This window comes from Pteronotus mesoamericanus, unplaced genomic scaffold (assembly GCF_021234165.1).
Source record: "Pteronotus mesoamericanus isolate MK-2021 breed Mesoamerican mustached bat unplaced genomic scaffold, CSHL_Meso_final contig_24, whole genome shotgun sequence".
Taxonomy (NCBI): Eukaryota; Metazoa; Chordata; class Mammalia; order Chiroptera; family Mormoopidae; genus Pteronotus; species Pteronotus mesoamericanus.
Genome location: NW_026555100.1, coordinates 17,579,303 through 17,601,488, shown reverse-complemented (window position 1 = coordinate 17,601,488; position 22,186 = coordinate 17,579,303). Strand labels below are relative to the sequence as shown.

The 22,186-nt window shown below is 38.0% G+C and overlaps 1 pseudogene; it reads left to right on the top strand.

Annotated features, from left to right (window-relative positions):
* Window positions 1-1,067: 1,067 nt before the first annotated feature.
* The window catches only part of LOC129069736 (transcription factor BTF3-like), a 151,500-nt pseudogene continuing 130,381 nt past the window's right edge, over window positions 1,068-22,186 (top strand).

Here is a 22,186-nt window from a genome sequence, read left to right as displayed (position 1 = left end):
TGCCTAGCATGAGAGAGGTATTCAGTAAATGCTATTGGTTTTCCTATGCCCCCAGCACAGGGCGCCCTGCACAGTGTCAGAACAATAGATTATTGTTGACCTGACTGAAGTGTGCCCAAAGTGGTGGCCTATATTTCTAGTCAGACACTGAAAGAACAAGTGTAACTCAAATCCAATTTAAGATACAATCAGCCTAATGGCAACAGAGAAATCTGGAAAAAAAAAAATCACTGGGTCAATAGTGGTAGCAGGTCAACTCCTTGCTTTCCTATGGTGGGATCCTCAAAGCTGAGGGCAGAAAAACAGACATGTGGCATTAATTCTGCCATTTCTCCTTCTCGTGCCCATGCAGCCATTACAAACTGAGTGCAGCCATCTGCTCTCTCTCTACCCAGATGGGTCCTCAGACTCCTCAACATGGAATTTGGGCAGACATTCATAATCTGTTAGTGTTGGCACTTGTGATGCAGCCTGTTTGATATTCCGGCAGGATCGGGCAGCCTTCTGCCTGACTGACCGTATCAGCTGAATAACAAGAGGAGATCAGCTACTCTTCTCTTCCTTCCCCCTTTCGGAATCCCTTTTAGAACAAGAGGAAAGGGCTCTGTTTCTTTCTCCTTGTAGCATGACTTTTTAGTCTGTGGCTCCTTACACTTGATATTTGATGTTTGGATATTACTTCAGTCTATTAATTCTGATAATAGCTATGGGTGAGAAGTGGATTAGATATTATTACTGTTACTGTACACAGGAGAAAACCAAGGCTCTGAGAAGGTAATGAACTTATCTAAGATGATAGAATCAGTAAGTGGCATAGCTGGAACTTGAAGACTGAGAGGTCTGACTCCAAAATCTGGCAATTATTTAGAGACAAATGCTTCTATGAATAAGTAATGCCAGAGATAAGACTATAGACAGTGAGAGCACAAGAATGCTTTCTAAAGGAGACACTGTCTTCAAAGAGAGGGTTAGATTTAGAATTGACAAGACATAGCAGGGTAGCATTCCAGGCAAGGTATCATGAGCAGTGGTATGGAAGTCCGACTTTGCAGGCGTGGCACGCAGTGATGGTACCTCAGTCACAGGATGGAGGCGGCCATGACTGGTATGGGAGGTCATGTGGGGACGCTCAGGAGTATTACGAGATGAGTGAATCTGAAAGCTACATCCTCAAGAGAAGGCTTGAAATGCAAGGCTAAGCACATTGCATTATGTTTTTTGATTATTGAGCTATAATCTATGGTTTTATCTAAACCCTTCGGAATCAATTATACATTCAGTTTGTCAAATATGGTCCCTGTCTGAATGTCCTTTCCTTGATCCTAAAATAATACCTTTTAAGACTCAAGGTGGAAAGGGGAAAGCTGATATTATTGAGTTGGCAAAAAATGTCTGTATCCTTTTCTTCCCACTCCCTGAGTGATTTTTCATACTGCTGTTATGTGGGGCCATTGATATTTCCTGGAAAATAAGAATACTAAATATAAATTTCATATACAAAATAATAAATTTTATATATACAAATCCCAGCAAGTTAAATTTTATAAGGGAAGAAAATATATCTTTCAAAATATCAAAGAGAAAAAGACACTATGCCCATGAAATAACTGAAACCTAGACTTAAACAAGAAATGTGCAAGATTTGTGTGAGGAACATTTTTAAAAGGTAATGTGTGATACAAAATATGACTTTAACAAATGAAAATACCATGTTTTGGGAACAATTCATCATAAATATATTTATGATTTCCCTTAACTTAATGTAATCATGATCAATAGCTTCAGGTTTGGGGGAACACTGTAAAGTATATAATTATCTAACCACTATGCTGTATACCTAAAACTCTGAAACTAATACAAATAATACTGACTGTATACTGCAATTGAAAAATAAAATTAAATTAAAAAATACCTTCAGAATTTCTTTTTAGAGCTAGATAAGCTCATGCTAAATTCATATGGAAAATTCAGGGAGCAATAATAGCCACAAAAATTAAGAATAGAAGAATAATGAGTTAGGCCTAGTCATATCAGATAGTAAATTATGAAAAGATAGTAATTAAAATAAACCAATTAATGGACTGAAGCACAGTCAGAAGTATATATAAATATACATTTAGTATATAACAGTGGCATGCATAATTATCAGTGGAGAAAAGGGAATCATTCATTAAGCATTTTCTTTTGAAGTAGAAAAAGAGAGAAATCAGAGAAGTAAGTGCTAGAAAGAGGAAGGTTTTTCTAGGTATGACATAAATATCCAGAAATAAAAAATAACTATCGATATATTTATTGAAATAAATCTTCAATCTGCAAGAAAAAAAACAGCACAAATACAGTTAAATGGGCAGCTAAGAAAAGTATTTGCATCATATAGACAGCAGACTCACTTTCTTAATTGATTAAATGTAAGTAAATATGAGAAAATAAACATTTGATGGGAAAAAATTGTAAAAGAGATAAAGAAGTAAATGGTTCATAGGAAAATAAAGCATTCTTAAACATCTAAAATGATGTCTAATCCCATTGATCTCTAGAGAAATGCAAATTAAAACCACAGTCAGATTCCACCTTCACCCACAAGAACGGCAAAGACGCACTGGCACGATACCGCGCTGCATTAGTGAGATATGAGGGACAGTCCAGGGGAGACAGACATCAGTGGTGGGACAGGGATTGGTGCGACGCTGTGGAAGGTAATTTTCAATACATTTCAAAAATTACAAAGTCATAGTCCGTCTACATCAGAAATTCAATGTCAAAGTATTTCTCCTACAGGTACACCAACGCATACATAGGTAGAATATGGAGAAACAGTGATTTCATTATTGTTAATGATAGTAAAAGAGTGAAACAACCTATCTGTCAGTTTGGTGCTGGTTAACTAAGCTTGGTAAGTGCTTATAATGAAATACTGTGAAGCTGTTAAAAATTAGAAGTAACTGGTTTTAAATGTTAGCTCTATTTTGACCACTGAACATCAACAAGGTCTCTTTTCTTTTTGGCAAAATCTCAAAAAATTGTCAGGAAAATGAGAGTGACTATGAGTGGAGTTCTTTCTCCAGTTAAATTCATTATAATAAAGACTAATTCATTATAAGGATAACTCATTAAATTTTAGACAGGCAGAATGAATAGATTGTGACTTGCCTTTAATGTACATCCCTGGAAGTGAAAACAAAAGGATGAAAAAGACAGTTGTATATGATAGGAATGTTCCTGGAAGATCCTAAGGAGCTATAAATAGAAAATCATTAGGTCCAATTGTATAAGAGTTTGTACAGCCTGCAACACAGACACAGAACAAGAGAGATGTCCTCAAAATGTCAGGAACAGGACCCCAGAAGTTCGGCCTGGGGACAATGGCTTGCTGAAAGCATAACACATGCCTTCCTTGTAGTCTAAGATGCATCGGGGTGCTGATACAGGTGGGAGGAGAGGCAGGGGTAAAGTCTGGAAGCCTTTTACAAAGAGCTTCTGAGCCTTGGTGGATTCCTTACTTGCCAACATCTGTCCATTGTCACCATTGGGAGCATCCCTGTGACAAATCATTTGGTTTTCTCATCAGGCTTAAGATGGAGAGAAATAGAGAGGCAAACAGAAAGAGAGAAGGAATCACTGAAGAGAAAAATCTGAGAAATGTAAAAGACAAAGGAAGTGGAAATGAAAGGGAAGTGTTGAATTCTTCACTCCAGAATCTTTGAGCACAAGACCTAAAGATCTTCAGAGGTTTATAATATTGTGAGTGCATTTTTATGCAAACTCTAAGTTTGAAATCCCTGATCTATTGAAAGATCCATTTAAATTAGAATTAATTAGGGAGGAGGTAGGGATCATTTGCTGACCGGTAAAGCACAATGGAACAAGTGGTTCCATCATCAAGAAGACTTGGACTAAGCAAAGGAACTTGTGTAGGCTGCTTGGATTTTGCAAAAACAACCCTGTGAAATTGCAGGGAGAGGGGCTGTACATAAAAATCAAAACCCAAATGCACCTACTTTTCAAATGCAAATCTAGTTGAGTTGGGCACTCAAAATTAAGCTCATCAATGACATCAGTCATTGGATTTAGGGCCCATTTTAATCTGGTATGACTGTCTTGATTACATCTGCACAGATCCTTTTTCCAGATAAGCCACATTTACAGGTACTGGGGGTTGATATTCCAACATATTTTTTGGGAAATACAATTCACCTATTATAGACACCTTGTGCAAAGCCACCTTCATTTTGGTTGGACCTACTTTATCCATCATACCAGCAGTGGCCACACTTTTCCCCACCTCTTTATCTACGGACCTACAGTATTCTTTTCAGAGTTGTACTTCCACTTGGTAAAAGTATAGCTGAGGAGCAAGGGATGGTGACGCCTCATCACTTTCTCTGTCACCAGACTGATAGGCATTAAATTACACCAACAAGACAGATGCCCAGGGAGCAAATGGCCAGTTTGTAGAGAAAGAAAAGGGTAGCAATCAAAGGACACATAAGGACAGCTCATTTTAGAGCTCCTTTTCCTACCCACACATTGGGATACTTGACAAAATAACAAATAAGTTATTTGGCTTCACATAACCATCAATTTGTTCTGTCCCCAGTACCTGAATATCTGTGAGAAAGCACAGAATTCCAGAGAGGCAGACTAAATGGCTTCTTGGGATTCCTTGGGAACATTATGATCTAAATATTTTTCTGTTAAGAAGAAATTGTAAGAAAACTTCCCAAATCTAGTTCCAATCCAACTATTTTAAAGTCTATGTAAATACTCAAAACAAGGAAATATCTCTGCTATTTGGCCATTGATTAGGAATATACTGAGTTCCTGCTCAATGAGTTTTATTTCCATTGGGAATTGTAGGCAGATTTATTTTAAGCAGACAGTTGTAATTCCAAATTGTCAATGCAGAGAGCCTTTAGGACCAGGCTGCTAGAATCTAGGATTAGGATCATAGAGATAAAAATGTATAGAGGAGAAGCAGAGATAAGAAAGTGAGGTCAGGAGCAACAGATATCAAAATCAGGGGCTGAGGAAGCTGAAGGCTCTAAATTGGATTGAGGCAGATTATCACTGAGAACTCCTAGTGTCTCCCACACTTGGCTGGACCAAAACCTGTCTCTTTCCCTCCTATCGTGTTCAAAGGTGGCTCCTGAAACATCATGGGAGTTTTAGCAATGTAATTCTTTTTATGGGAATCTTCTTCATGTGCACACTGTAGATTTTTTTCCTATTTTTAAGGGAGATGCTATAGGATTAGGGAGAGATGAAAGAGGATTCAGGACTTATGTTCCTTTGCTGTTTTCAGTCCAAATGCATCATTCCTGTATGATAAGTAAAAGTCTTCTGTTTCTGAATGAACAGACGTTGTTTTGCCACTTTCCAGCTCCACCCTGTACAGGAATGATCCAGAACTACTTTGTTTACCCTTCATTTATAAGTAGTGTAAAGGAAGTTCCCCAGAGACAGAGGCATACAAAGCAATTCAATGAATGGCGGTAGAGTAAAAGCAATCCAAATAGGTTGACTCTGGCTGTGGAACCAGTGTTAGAAAGAAAAGGAGCCATTTTGCATGGTAGTGTTCCCCTTCCCAGCAACAGTCCATGCCAACTGTTGAGAAGAAGTCGTCTGGGCTGTTGTGAGGCTTGGTGCCTCTGCCGATGCAAGTAGAGGGCTTAGAGTAAGCTTGGTTCTGCATTTGATTCAATTATTAGACTCCTACTAATTAAATAGACACAATTATTTGACTCATATTCCTCTATGGTCTTAGAGTTGTGCATATGAGTCTAAAACATCATTGTTGGCAAATAAGAGGGAAAGTTATTGTTTGGGAAAGGGAATATATATATATATAACTAAGTACCCTCACTTATGCTTATATGACTTGATTGGGATAAATATACTCAAAAGCTCTATGTTGTAGTCATATTGGCATTACTTACCAGGAATTGAGAGCTTCTTACACATGGTGATTTAAGTGGTCCCAAGGAAAGATCCCAATTGAAAACATTTTCCACTAGGATGCCATAAAATTCTCGCAGCCTGCATTCCTTTGCAGAAAGTCAGGGCTCCCCAATTAAGAAATGTCTAGCTCCTAACGAACTTTGTAGCCTACATGGTAGCTTTTGAAGCCAGTCATCACCACCATCTTCTTCATTGCTGTTGTCTCCTCTGGTAGGAAATCCCAGGGAGAGCCATGTCTGCCCTCACACCTGGTCTACTAACCAGCTCCCTGTGAACACCATCCCTCCAGGTTTCAAAGAAGTGAACAGAAGCTTCTCCCACACAAGCAGGTTAGCGCCCATTAAGTTAAAGCATTCAAGCCACCTGCTAACTTTATATAAGACATTTCAATCTTAGGATTTTAAAAAATATATTAGTGTAAATTTAGAGTTGACATGGGAGCAGATGGACCTAGACTCAGAATGAAAAGTCCCAAATTTAAATCTCAGCTTTTCCCATCATGTTATAATTAGGTCAAGTTATGTAACTTTATTGAGACCCATTTTCTTCATCAGTGAAAGTAAAGTAAGATAAAGAATATTTATCTCATAACATTGTTCTAAGGATGGGATGTTAAGATATACCTGGAACATAGTAGAGAGTTAGTAAATGTTTGTCTATTAAGTAGATTATTACTCTATACTCTTCAAAATGCTTTTATACAGAGGTAGGCAAAAGTAGGTTTACAGTTATTTATATGGAAAAAGACATGCAGGTTATGATTATTACAATAGCTTTATCAACTCTACATTTCATGAATTCACAACTATAAACCTCTTTCCCACTTCTGTATATATATGATCCATTTGTTCTAATACCCAAATGAGGTAGATGGGGCAATAAGAGCAGAACTAACATTAAAACCCAGGATTCTGACTTCCTAAGAGTAGATCTGGTGTTTCTCAATAGTGCAAATCCAAAGGGAATAAGGAGACTTTGGACTTTAAAGAGTGAGATTGAAACAGAGGGTGAAGGAACTTGCCATTTAAATAAAGTATTCACTGTTGCTCCTTATTTGATAAGTAAATTCATTTGCTCCCAGGGCTTGGGTTGTGTCTTGCAACTGTTCAATTCAGGAAGCTCACTTCAGTAGCTTACGCAGCAAGTTTCCTCTGTGTAAGACCCAAGAGGCCATCTGAAGAACCTCTGCAGTGTGGCTTGAGGTCAACACGTCCAGCCCCGCTGGGCAGTTGACACAATGACTGACTACTCATTGCCAGCTCATCTGTTTCAAAGCACATGTTTTCTCAAGTCCCAAGATGGACTCCTTGTTTTTCTCCGTACCTAAAGTGGAGCAGTTCCTTTAAAGGCATACTGGTCGTCTTCTTTATCCAGGAGATTCAGAGATACATTCATTGGCTTCAGCCTGAATTGTAATCCTTGCTGGAAATGGTTATTCTCTTCAAATGTGATGGCGAGAAACCAAGAATAATACTTCTTTATTTGAGGTATCTGATAAGTGAAAAGTGTTCCTGTCCTAGGGAAAATTCTCTTCTGTCTTTGAATTACAAGAATTTATGTAAGTTCATATGAGTATGTGGGTATAAATTAATGTGCATATGAATCCAGCCTTTGGAATATTTAGTTAATTGGAAATAAGGACTCATCAGGTAATTTTATAATGGCATCTAAAAAGGGGGATAGTTTAGGTTTCTGAAGAGATTTTTACTTTACAGGCAATCTAGCAAAAAAAAAAAAACTCAACATAAACTTTTGTTGTTATCTTTGAAATGGCTCTAAATAGTGCTGGAAGTGTTTAGCTTGTTTCAGAGATGCTAATTTGAGCCTCAGACAGCTGCAGTGGTTATTAATATGAGCACAATGGCTGACAATTTGACAACAGCCCCTAGTTTTCATTTACTGCTTTCATACTCAATGCTCTTTTTGTGCATGGGGCGTAAAAACCACAGTCAGATGACTGACTTGGGAGACATGCCTGTACGATGACCAGCATCTGAGAGATCCTTTTTTTTAAAAAAAAAAAAAAAAAGAAAGAGACTGATACTACTTTTTTTAACAGGGAAATTGGTAGTGGTGTATCTCATACTAGATTATAAATCTTTAGCACATTATTAGTGTTTCTACAGTGCAGTGAAAACTCAAGGAGATGAAATTTATTAATAAAATTAGTGAGGAATGATGTGCTCTTAATGTAAATTTACTCTAGATAAGTTGACATATAAAAGCATCAAGGGACATTGACCTAGAATTAAAACAAATAAACAGTTCTTTGTCATTCAGCTGAAACATGATTTAGAGGTGAAAATTTTAAATCAAATTTATTTTTGTCTGCTTATTCTTTGTGATTTCCCTGAAAGTAATGCTATCCAAGTGAAACAAACAAACAAACAAACAAACAAACAAAAAACAGAAATATTTCTGATGGCATGCATTTTCTTTCCTTAGTTGGTTTTTATAAGTCTGTGCCAGATCGATGTATATTTGTATATGGTCTGTGAATTTCCTTGCAAAGCACTATTTTCATTGGTTGAACTTTGTTTTATAAATGCACAAGGCTTAAATCATTCTGTGGGTATCTCTACATGTGTCACATTCACCAGACAACTTGTCTAACTCTGTGAATGTGTTTCTTTTGAATGACTCGCTAATCCACTGTTTGAATAAAAACAAGTAACTGCCGAAATGCTGAAAGGTGTACAGCTTAATATCTGACCCAGGGTGAGCCAAAAGCAGCATAACAAAGTCTAGGAATTTTCCTATAATGTATGCTTTCACAATTAGAAATGGGTATCTTAAAAAAGTGACTATAAAGAGACTAATTAAGAAACACACTTAGCTTCAAGCAGCCTGTCTTCCTAGCCAGAACATAAACTCCATAAGGCCAAAGACTGCTTCTGTTTCTGCATTCTGAATCCTCTGTATCTGGTCTGGTGTCTGTCACATGAATGAAGGAATGAAGGAATTCTTATAGAACTTAAATATTGATATAGGACTTCATCGTAAATTGTTTAATTTAATCTTCACTACCAATGTGCAAGGTGGATATTCTTAGTATCTCCATTTTACCAGCTTAGGTTGACAATGATTGCCTAAAGTTATCCAATTATGAAGGACAAAGGTGAAACTTCAAACTCTACCTTTCACTCCTAAGTCTAGGCAATCTTAGTCCACATAAAGTCAAATCTCTGTTCTTAGAATTGACTCTGCTGCTATGTTTCTTTTTTCTGCTATTTTGATCTTATCATAGAACATCCTTTATCCTTTAGGTATAGGCAGACTTTCTGTGAAGGAACAGATAGTAAGTATTTAAGGTTTTTCAGGCCATATGATCTCTGTCACATGGCTGCTCAATTCTGACACTGAAGCACAAAAGCAGCCATAGATTACATATATGAACAAATGAGCATGTGTGTGTTCCAATAAAATTTGGTTTATAAAACAGGTGATGGGCTAGATTTGGTACTTGAGCTGTAATTTGCAGTCCCCTAGTACCACAGAACAGAGGATCATTCTCAGAAAATACCAAAGGATCTAAGTCCTAGTTCAGGCTATGTTATTACTAATGAAAATAGTAAGACAAAAATACCAACAGCTACCATTTATTAAATAATTCAGGAAATACAATGTGCTTTATTCAATTTATCTCATTTAATCTATGCACACAAAAGTTATGCCATTCAATGAAGGTCATTGAGACATTAGTTACAGAGCTGAGTTTAAACCAGGTCTACTTACTTCAGCACCCCCTCAAACCTTCAGAACTGTGATAAGAAGCTCCTGCTCTTACCAAGATCAAACAACAATGCTGTAGGATTTTTAAAAAGTGAATCCATTATCTTTGATGACATGGAATCCAGGAAGAAATAATGCTTTGTGTTTCCACAGGCTGGAGGATGGGGAGATGCTGGCAGCCTAGCATGAGCCCTTCATTGCCAGATGCATCCACGATCACACAGGGCTCTGGAGGCAGTGGGCTCTGAGGGATGTCTGCTGCCCCTCTTGGCATTTGTTAACTGCTCTCTCTGGGGCCTGACCGCCTTTTAATACATCAATAGAAATGTTTTCCTTTCTCTGAATATCTAGTAAAGAACTCATTTAAACAGAATTTTGCAAAGACTGTATAAAGCAGAGTAGAACAATGTCGCTGTACCAGATTTAAAGATGTGCAAACCTGCACCGTGGGCCACAGCACTTTCTCACTCTATCATCTTCAGGAATGTGTATCAGGTGCCAGGAAAAGACCGCCTCAGTCAGGGGGCATGGCCACCAGACTGCGCTTCCAAGACTGGGCATGTTTACGTTACCCTCACGGAGCTTTGGAAGGGTGCTGTCACAAGGCTGCTATGCTGGTGTTTTACTTGCAGGAATGTGGCTGGGTAGCGAAGTGAGAATTTTAGACAGGCATGACTGATTTTTCAATAAATTAATGGTCTAAATTAAGAGTGGCCCTTAACACAGGCAAAGTATGCAGGTAAGTTTCCAGCAGGGCTAAAACCAAATTGTCTTCTCCTGATGTGCTTCCATTGGCAATCCAGCATTAGTGCTGGAAATCATTAAATTGCCAAGCGTGAACAATTCAGGGATGAAATGAGGTAGAGAAACAATTCTTGAATGTCCCAAGGAAGAATATGAATTGTTAAGTGGTAACCAAAAACACTAAATCTCTAGGTATGACATGTCTAAGAAAAGTTAAATTTAGAATGTAAATCAGGAAATCTGATCCATCTGGACTGTCAGATGTCTCTTCAAGGACAGTGGTGGAAGCTGGGGACCAGGTTGGTGAGAGCTATTAATAGTGTTTACTAATAATTCATAGTTCACTTGAGGCTCAGGCAAGGTAATTCACCTTAGTATCTTTCCCAGCCTCAAATTTAGTTTAACATTAGCTGTTCTGTTGTAGAGAATGCATGAGAGAGTTTTATAAAACCATTCCCCTCCCCCAGTGGAAATTCCAGAATGCAGATTTTGATTCAGTAAATATGGAGTGGGGCTCAAGAGTCTGCATTTCTAACAAGTTTTTGGTTCATTTGTTTCTGTATTCCTTCATTATTAAATCTTTCTCCCACCATACACTGTGCTGTAAATCATGGATAAAACAATGACTAAAATATAGCCTTTCCCTCAAGGAGAGCAGAGGTAAAGATTATAACCTCATAATTGATGGAAGTGTTCCCAGGGTCCTTTTTGAGTCCTGAGGTATACGATGGAGGCTGATTTATGAAGGATAGATAAGAGTTTCTGTGATAAATAAGATGAAGATCCTATGGGGAAAGAGGGGTGGGGCAGTTCAGGCAGGAGGAACAGAGTGTTTGAGAACCTGGAGCTGTTCAACAGTGTTGATAAGACTGTTTTAAGTCTTGTGTTATGGTCAAACCAAAGGTTCTAGGTGGAAGAGTAGAGAGAGAAAGAGCTAGGCGGCGGTCAGGGACCAGGTTCTCAAGGATCTTGCGTGCCATGTCAAAACACTGCAGCAACACCCTGAAAGCTTAAGGGGAGCTGTGGAAGGGAATCCTGAGGCAGCTCTGAAACTCTCATATCCAGATGTTCGCCCCCAGCCTTGTCCTTACCCTCACAGATGACCATGCCAACACCTCTCTAGGACTTAAGCACTTGATTATATTTTATCTGAATTGGTGCCTATTCCCCACCCCCACTCCAAATATGTGAACATTTGCTGCTCCAATTTCTGTTGGACCAGTGATTTTCTTTAGAAAAGGTAAATAATGAAAAAAAAATGAATTTGTCTAAAACAGGTCCTCTCAGAGGTTAAGAAAAGCTCCAGCAACTTCCAATAATTGAGCTTTTGTGTCTCCTGGTTTACTTGAAAAATAAGCACATTAAAATAAAGATGACAAAGTTTTCAGTATATTTTAAATGGTCACTTGAATAAATTAAAAAATTTACTGTAACATGTGTATTGCAAGTGTATGTTATTTTAAAAATAATTACAGTTTATAAACATTAACGTATATTAGAAGCAGAATGGGGCATACAATTAATGCCTGATTTCAATTTTGTATCTCTGTGATTGTATATATAAGCTAATTTATATACAGAAAGTGAAAAAAATGAGACCTTTCATAAATGTAAGGCGAGGCCAAACTGCTTTACATCCCCTGTGTTCCCATCCTCTGTTCTCTCTACCAATCCATCCTCAGAAGGCCTTGTTCCAGGAGCATCTATTTTCTGGTTTAATCACTGGAGAAACAGTTCACTAAGCCTCACAGAGGAGAACATTGCATTGACTGAAAGGTATGCAAAGTGATCAATGGCCAAATATCAGTGACCTTCAAAAGCCACTTTGAGGGCTGACCATGGAACCCACTATGTTGCTCCAACTTAATGCCAAGATGGACTGACTCAACGAAATGATAAAACCCACTGAAGGGGAAATGAGCATGTTATCATGTGAAAGATAGACTAGCTGGTTCTCTATCATTATGCTGCTTCTTCTTTTTTTTTTTTTTGGCTTAGTGGAAGATTTTCTGATTTGAGGAGGCAGGTTTATTTTAGAGACAGTGACACACAAATGAATGCACAAACAAAAGGCATATCTGGCAGCATAAGAAGCAGTCTGTAGTTTAAAATACAATGAGATAAACCAAATTTAGCTCCCATTCCCTGAACCAGCTGAAGAAGCAGCCACTGCATGTGCCTGGCAAGCCTCATGCAGAATGTCAATCCATCTCTGTGGTGCCTCTGCTGACCCGGTACATTAGAAGTGCAGATCTGTGCTTTAATGATCTTTTTAAAGAAAAATAAAACAAGATCTGGGCCCTTATAGGGTTCTCTCAGAGAACTTACTGGGAGAAAAAAGCTGTCTCGAAAGTTATGAAAACCAAAGTTTCACCCCAATAAGGAAAAAAAAAATTAAACTATTGTCTAGTCACTTTGATAAATTAAAATTTTCCAGCCTGGGCAAAGATCTGACTGGCTGAGTTAATTCTGGAGTAAAATTTTATGATTATGCCTTTTAAAAGCCATGTAAATCAGCAAGCATAAGGCTGACACAACCTTGCAGGTTTCTGCAAGAAGAGGCTGCTGTCCCTCTCATTTCAGGGTACGCTGCCCCTGCTCAAAGGTCAGCAGTGAGCTGTGCTGGTCCAGTTTGGCTTAGGCCATGGAATGTTTGGTGCAGTTTGATGGGAAGGTGCGGGTAGCTCAGAGAACATTTGAAGGAGAAAGAATTCTGCTCTATAGAAACAAAGGAGCCACAGAGCCATAGATAGTGGACCTGGAGAATTCACCATTTTTGCCCTTTCCAACATAGCGTAAAAGGACTGCTGGCAGGGCTGAGAGCTTAAACTTCTTCCCCTGAGAATTCTGAACTCTTGTTTTTGGAGTTATCTCTTCAGGACCTGACAGAGCACCTTATATCAATTAAAGTAGGTTAAATTGATCATTTTGATACATCTGTGATTAAATGTCTTGTTAAGATGCAAAGATGAGTATCTGCTCCAGAGGAGGAAGAAGATGATTGGAAATCATGGTTGAAATGGGAACAAAGAGGTTCATACATTAGGAGGAGGTCAGAGCAGAAGGGGTTTCAGAGGTAACTTGACTGGATGTCCTCATTTATGAGGCAACGGAGGGAGAGACTCTACCCGACTTGCTTAGGGTCGCACAAAGGTGTGTTTTTGGGTGGAGTATTTCCAGCAAGTAGAACTTCTGATTCATGTAAGTGCAGCAGGTTAACTACAGAAGTGGCTCCAATTTTTTTCCCTCTCCTTATCCCTCTCCAGCGAGAGAAATGCCCAGCCAGGCCTGACCAAGATCAGCAGAAGCAGCTGGCCAATTGTGAATTTGTGAGCAATAATAATGGACATTGTTCTAAGCCTCTTGGTTTCAGTGTGCTTTGTTTGTGGCATTCCTGTGGCAATACGTAACTGGTTGCAGGCTCTGGGATGGGAAGCTGTCTTTGAAAGGAGGGAGAAGGAGCAGATAATCCTTCAATTTGATAATCCTGCAGTTTCTGTTATCTGGGAATAGGGGCCAATTTACTGGATGAGAACATATCCTGGGAATGGAATCCTGAAAGTCTTCTCAGAGCCGTAGTGGACTTCTGCTCCCTAAATACCAGATAATACAGAAGCTTGTGTGTTACTGCGCCCCACAGCTGAAATAATGCTGGAAATTTTCCAATCCTGATTTTACCAATAAGAAAACAGAAACTAGACAGTGTTAAGGCAGAATTGGCTATATAATTTGCAGTGCTCAGTGCAAAATGAAAATGTGGGGGTTCTTGTTTAAAAAAAGGCAGCAGAATAATGAACCAAGTGCAAGGCCCTTCTAAGTGTGGTCCCTTCTGCTACTGCATAGATTGTGCGCCCTCAGGCTGGCCTGGAATTAAACAATGGGTCTTAAAGGTGCCCCTCCAGAACTCCATCTGGTTAACTTTTAGCAAAAACAATGTAACTCCATGTATTTGTTTACAGCTAGTTCAAGATACAAGGCAAGAGCAGAAGACCTCTAGTTTCTGCTCCAGTGATTCTTGGGTTTTTGTCAGACTGATAGAAAATCTAAACCAGAAACAATATGGCTGGCTTGGAATCTGACTCAGAGAGAAGAATTTATAATTCTTCATAGGATATTTTTAAACATGGGAATTTGGATTCAAGCAAGTAAATTCTGAAATTACAATTCTTACTTCAAGTATTTGCAATGTCCAATTATATCTTTATGATATTTTCTTTGTTAAAGTTGCTATTTTTTATAATACATTACTTAAATTGTGTTTCTTTTTTAGCTCTTTCTTTCTTGGTCTTTGCTTTCTTCTTTTTTCTCTTTTCTTTTGTAGACAGAAAATTCTCAGGTGCTAAATAACAAGAATTTTGATTTATATTTCTCCTAAGTTTTGTCTTACTGATGATGTTAACAGCTTTTCAGCAACTCTGAACTCTTCTCTTTCCTTCAGAGCTCTGGAAAAATGATAGCTTAGTATATGCCTTACCCCATCCTTAACCAACTTTGCCACTATTTTGAACATTCTTTTTTTTTTGACTTACCCAAAATACTGCAGTTAAATATTATTTGAATCCTTGTTTCTGTAGGAAATCAGTCTCCATTATTTTATTGATAATTAATTAATAAAATGGAACTCTGGGCTTCTGTAAGGTTTTCTAAGTTTTTCTTAATGGCTTATGGGAAATTTTTAAAGGTCCCCTTGGGTAACAGAGGGAGGTTTGTGGATTTAAAAAAAAGTTTCTTTTAGAAAAGACAAGGTTTCTGTGACCTCCTTTTTTAAAGACAATGAAAGTGACAAGGCAAGGTTTTAGATGATAAAGTTAAAGTGATCACTAAAGGCAGAAGACAGAGATAAGAAACAACTGTGAGAACACATATAAAAACTAGTGGGGATGTCATGAGGAACAGAGCTCAGTTTTACATCAAAGATCAAGCTAACTAAACACTGATTCTTGATGCCAGGCAGAGTTTGTGCCGTGTGGAGGCTGGCTGCTTTCTGCATTAACACCATTTCTTCTTGCTTTAAGAATTCCAGTTCACCCTTGAACAACGTGGAGCTGGGCTTTGAACGTGTTTCAAAGGCCACGGGGTTTGAACGTGTATCAAACCCCTGCACAGTCGAAATCTGTGTATAACTTTTGACTCACCCTAAAACTTAATAGCCTACTGTTGTCCAAGAGTCTTACTGACATTGTAAACAGTCAATTAGCAAATATTTTGTATACGCATTATATACTGTAGTCTTAAAATAAAGTAAGCTAGAGAAAAGAAAATGTTATTCAGAAAATCATAATAAAAAGGAAATACAGTTACAGTATTTACTGAAAAAAGTTCGCATATAAGTGGACTCGTGCGGTGCAAACATGTATTGTTCAAGGGTCAATCGCACTTGCTAATGCACAGAAGACACACGTTAGCCCTGTTATCTGCATCCTTCCCTTGTGAAGGCTCTCATCTACCTGGCTTTTCCTGGGCATCTACTAATGAGGACCAGGTTCTCAGGGCATTTGTCCCCTCCCCACTTCTTTCCCTTCTTCAAAAATCACCATTCTGGGCTTATGTTTGGCCAAGGATCCCTAAAGCAGGATTAAAGAAATATCCAATTTAATTTGGAACAGTGAGTCTAGATTCTACCTGGGCTTGTCCGGATTCTTACTGAACCAGAATAAATTGTCATGATCCCTGGCAAAAATTCTTACTTTCCCCATTAAGTTGGCAAAGGACGTCATGTACCAAACAGGCTTTCAAACCAGTTTCCAGAGGAGGCCCTGCAGTGGTCAGGATTTGTCGAAGAGCTATGTGTCATAATAATCATGACTTGGCTCTGGTTATTGTCTTTGGTATTGTCTGGTTATTGTATTGGTTTTTCTTCTGCCATTTGCTGTTTCCATCCAATCTATTTCTCACCCCTATTTCACTTTCTCACCTATATTTCACCCCAAATGCCAAAGCTGTGATCCTTCTTTATTTGTGAAGGTCACATCAGCACAGAAATCTTTCCTCAGGCTTCCCTCCAGGACAAACTCAAACTGAAAATTTCTGCCCTTCACCTAGAAGTCGTATGTCCTCTAGCTATTTACTTGGCTTTTGCTTGGTTTTTATTTTCTCATCCTCTTTTACTTACTCTTTTCCCTCTTCCTCTCCTAAATACCAAGTACCCTAGATTCCTTTCTGTCTTTCTCCTGCTTTCTTTCATTTTGCCCTGACAGAAAAAATGCTGATAAGTTTCCTTTCTTGGCCTCATTAAAAAATTGTCCTAAAATTTATAGCTAGTTTAGACCAGCCATCACTAATCTTCATTTCGTTACTGCCAAGATGTGTTTTATGATTATTCATTGACTCATTTACAACAAACACAACAATGTCCTTGGTGTTAGGAGCCTGTATAGATCTTCTTATTTGTTTGGAAAACAGACTGGGCACTTGAAATTCCCAGTGTTGAATAGGGTGATGTGGTTGTTTGACTTGAATATGTTATGTGGAAAGATAAAATCCCAAAGCCTTCATATGTAATAACATCAAATTATTTTGCTGCTGTACAGAAAATGTATATAGCCCTGAGACAATACAGGAACTTTCCAATACTTTTTTAAGCATTAGTTTCAGAAGGCCATTAGTGGGGCTGGTAATTGAAAACAAATTGTGTTGGTGATGCTAAAATTGTCTATTGGTGAAAAATGTTTGAATATCTAAATGCAATGAAGTTAATCAATTATACAAAAGTGACTTAGAGGCTGACAAAACAACCACTAGTCTTGAGCCTGCTATTTGAAGGATGAGTCAGACCAGGAATGACTTATGTGTTTGAAACATATGACTTGTGTTGATTGCTCACTGGTGTATTTGAAATATATGAAAGTGATCTCTTTTCCCTGTAAACCCTTCATATCATATTGGTCATTTAATAAATTTAAGGTGTTTAGTAGTACTCAGAACTCCCTAACAGATGATATTTTATCCTGAGCAAAATTGTATTGACCTGGAGCAGATCCATAAAGAAGACTTTTGATGAGTTCCAAGGAGAAATCTTTTCTTTTTTTAAAGATTTTATTTATATATTTTTAGACAGAGGGGAAAGGAGGGAGAAAGAGAAGGAAAGAAACATCAATATGTGGTTGCCTCTTGCACGCCCCACACTGGGGATCTGGCCTGCAACCCAGGCATGTGCCCTGACTGGGAATTGAACCAGTAACACTTTGGTTTGCAGGCTGGCACTCAATCTAATGAGCCACACCAGCCAGAGCTCCAAGGAGAAATCTTGATTGTATCTTTTAGAAGTTAACCCAAAACTGTGGTGCCAATGATTACTTGAGCACTTCGCTGTCATAATAGTCTGATGTCTGGGGAGCAGTTGTAGTATTCTGCCTTCTTTAGTCACTTTCTCCAATGTGACTAAGGCTAGCTCTGGGATTTGGGATGGTGACAATAAAGACTGTCTACAACTGCACTGCTGACTATTGTATGTTCCTTTGATGAGGCCAGGCTATACTACGGGGAGTTGTAGATGGACTTGGTGGTGAAGGTAGTTCACATACATGTAGAAGCCAGGAGGAGGAGTGATCATTTCATGGCCAATCCCTAACAGCACTGCTAGAGAAATGACACTTGATAATTCAGAAAATGTAGCTGCAGGAACCTAGTACAAACTGGAGCCCAAATGGTCTAGTATCCACATGATGCACCCTTAAAAAGCACAGGCCGGAAACCAAAGTCATAACTGAAAACTAATTGTTACTTTCATTTTGTAAAGATTCTGAAAGTAGACTCAATTTATAATCCATAGTAAAGCACCTTTGAAAACTCCTTGTCCTTTCTTCTCAGTTTTTCAGACTTCAGAGCTGCTCCAGAGACCCCCAAAACACTTTTATCATGTATCATGTAGCCTTTCACTCACTACCCAACCCCTTTAGCTCTTCATTTTTCACAGGTCGACTCAGCTTCTATGTTTGTTTGTTTGTTTGTTTATTTATTTATTTATTTACTTACTTACTTACTGCTACTGTTTCCCTGTCTTTGGTTTTGTTTAATGTGTTTCTGCTTATTTTTACAAAAAGCTTAGAAACAAGTTTGTCAAAATTCTCTTACAGTGTAAGGCAAAGCGAAGAATCTGAGCAGATAAAGACAAAGTTCTCTTATTAGCTAGTGTGAGAGCAGAAGTCTCAAATTACTGCTAAAATTATAGTTATCTTGTCCCTATCATAATCTACGATAAGAGCCAACATTTACTAGTAGTTAATATGTTGCACTCATTTTGTTAAATGTTTTTATACAGTGTTTCATAATAACTCTACTATTATCCTACAAATTTGTCATAGCACTATAAATAAGGAAACTATTTTAGAGAGATTGAGCGAATTGCTCAAGGTTACACTGATGGTTAACAGCAGAACCAGGGGTTTTTGGCCTCAGTCTCCTTCCAAAGCACCCTATTCTTAACCATTACAACTTTAGGCATCAGCATCCCTCAGTGGCTGTGGATATATTAAGAGTAAAGCAATCATTTGAACACAAGGACATTAGTTTGTGTATAAGAAATACACTTTAACTCCATCCTTTAATTTTTTCCCCTTTTTACACAATTTTTCAGCTGAATGTACCAGTTTGGACCTAGATCTACATTGACATGCAGATTACCAATGTTGACTACTTGTCTACATATTAGCACTGGAACTTTCCAACTATAACTGCTTGTGATCTGGGAAAGCAATTCAAAATTCAAGTTTCTGTTAAATTTTAAAAACTCTTTACTGTTTTCCCCCTAAAAGATCAGGAGGCCCAGGGTTATACTCTTGAGTCTGTTTCCTCTGAGTCGTTCACTCATTTCCACTGTGTTTCATCTGTGAGGCTAGAGGATGGGTTTAGGAGGGAGATTAGGAACTCGCCAGAGCTTGGCAACAAGGAGCGGTCCACAGAGCACAGGTAGTGAAATGAAATTGTCAGCTCCACTATCGGATATGCAACCTTAAAAATTACCTCATATTAAATTTCTCCTTTTTAAACAAATTTCCCTTCTGGTATAAATGTTTCTTTTCCAGCTTCATATCCTGATTGAATGTGATATGTTATGCTTGTGATGAGATTCATCATTATTCTTCGGAAGGTAGTTCTTAAATCAACACTTCTCATTTTTCTCATTTGGCAGGTGCCTCCAGTCCGGAGTGCATATGTTGAGTCAGTCACTTCCATTTTCAGGATCTGGGATCTGTGTTAACTCACCATCTTTGTAGTGAGTCTTGTGTCACCCCCTGAGCTGCTGGTTGGTTTTCTTTCTACTGTACTTCAAGTTTGAGCTAGTTATTCAAAAGAAATGGAAAAACAGAGGGACAGGGAGGCTGAATGAAGGACTCGAATGTTACATATAAAAACCTGGGCCTTTTGGATTAAAATAAACACCAGAGCTACAAAAAGAATCATTCGAACCCATCTGTCCCCACTTTCTTGAACAAATTACAGAAAGGGTTTATGGAATTATTACAAGAAATCTACACATCCTTCTGTAGACTGAATAAATAATGCACATTACACACATACATGTACTATTAATTTTTCACATGTAAAAAGGTGCTGTTATAATTAATACAATAAAAATTATTTTAATAATATTAAATTTTACTGACTCTGGTAGTATATATTTTCTTAATCAATATACTAATGTAGGTAAGAAGTCTGCTCTCATGAAATATTTATAAACTCTTATGCTAGAAAGGAGTTCTCATTTTTAAAACAGTAGGGAATTACTAAGGTAAATAACAATGGTTCCCAAATGGTAAGCAAAATGGGGAGAAACATGAAAGAGGTCAGAAATACGAAGGCACTTCCACAAGAAAAAAGAGCAGGAGGCCCCTACCCAAAGCTATCAATTCCTGTCAGGAAATTGGCTGACACATCCTTTCTTTAGCTTGGAGCTATGGCAGCCTGCTGCTTGATTTAGCATGGGTGTTAAAGGACACTGTGTCAGCAAACTCACAGGAAGAACTTGTCAATTCTACTGGTATTCTGTCTAAGCTTCAAAATGGCATAGCACTTAGGTGCCCTAGTGTATCATAATGTCTTTGACATTTTCCCGAGGGAAAAAATCATAGATTATGAGTCAATGCGCAAAGAGGAGAATTAAGGGCTATCTGAGTGTAGAATTTCTACTTTTAGTGGATGATCAAAAGGATCATCAAAAGGGTGTAACAGTTAGCTTGTTTTGTTGGTTTTTTTACCTGTCCCAATTTCATCTTTCCTGCTTCTGGTAACAGAATTTCAGTTTTCTTTTAAAGAATCATCTATACACATCCCTGGGCACATAGCGTAGACCTGGTCTCAAAATTGCTGCAAGAATTATTGAGGAGGTGAACTCTTCTGACTGAGGTTTTGAAGCTAGATAGAAGTCAGTTTTTGCTGCTTGTGGTCATCTTTGCCATCACTGGGGAGAGGCTGCCTAAAAATAAAACAGTACAGGGGGAAGCTGACTAGAAATGTGAAAGAGTCCAAAACACATTATTTGAATATCTCATTCAGATATTCCTGATTTTTGAGCTTTAGATTACATGAGCCAATCACGTTTTCTTTGTTGCTTACATGTTTGAATTAGGGTATTGTCACTGGTAACATAAAGAAACTCTATTAATGCAGGGCTGTCTTTACCATAAAGAAACCCTATTAATGCAGGGCCATCTTTTATCCTCTGATAACATTTTCCATTCTCTTTGCATTTTCTTTCTACATTCTAATTCCAAAAAAACTTTATTCTGCCACATCAGGACCACATAGTCTCACTCCATTAAAAACTCTCTCAGTGTGACAGAGAAGGACTTTTCCTTTAGCAAAAGTCCAAAAAAAAAGAAAAGGTAGGGGGAGGCAGACACCCTGCAGTTCTCCTGGGGAACATGACTCTCAGAGAGATGGAAAAGTCACCTCAAACTAGAATGTTTTCAAATGCTAACTAAAGATTTCTTTCCAACTGGCAATAAATAGTGCATGATGCACTGCAGTACGCACAAGTTGCCAATTTCTGATAGAGCAGCTTCGTAGCTCAGCTGGGGATTCTCAAAGAAGGAAGATTATAATAAGTGTTGTTTTACAGAGATGGAGTATTTTGATGCCGACCCTTTGATTTTGCATCCATTCCTTTTTTCTGTTTCTTTTGTCATTCTTGTTTCCCCTGCTGTGTTCTTTTCCATTGTAACTCCTTTCTTTGTCTGAAATTGAGCCACAGAAATGAATCTGTAATAAGGAGACATGACAATCCCCAAATTGCTCTCACTTTGATTTTTGTTATTAATATTTTAGTTTATGAAACATACAGGAAGTATTTTAGCTCACTGGCCCTTCAATTTAGTCATGCTCCTATCTAATCCACTGCATGGAAAATTTGAACATTCATCATAGCATCTAAAACCAACATTTCTAAATCTGTTTGTGGTATATCATGTAGGAAATTACTTCAATCTAACTAGTACTTGAGAAATATTTATCATACATCATTCCAACATCCTAGAAAAAAAGCAAGTGGGGCATATAAGGAAAAAGGGGGAACAGTAATATTTCATGCAACTCATTGATAAAGATTCAACCGGCTTCCTTAGCTCAACAGGACATGGCTTATCTCGGATTTTCATGTCTCCTTTTGCTGCTTAATATACAATCAGATAAGATAATTATTCTTTAGTTATCTTTGCATGGGAGTTTAAGTAAGCCTGAGATTAAAGTCTTTATAAACTTTATAAAGTTTAAAATTTTTTCCTCCATGAAGCTTTCTATACTACTCCTTAACAAA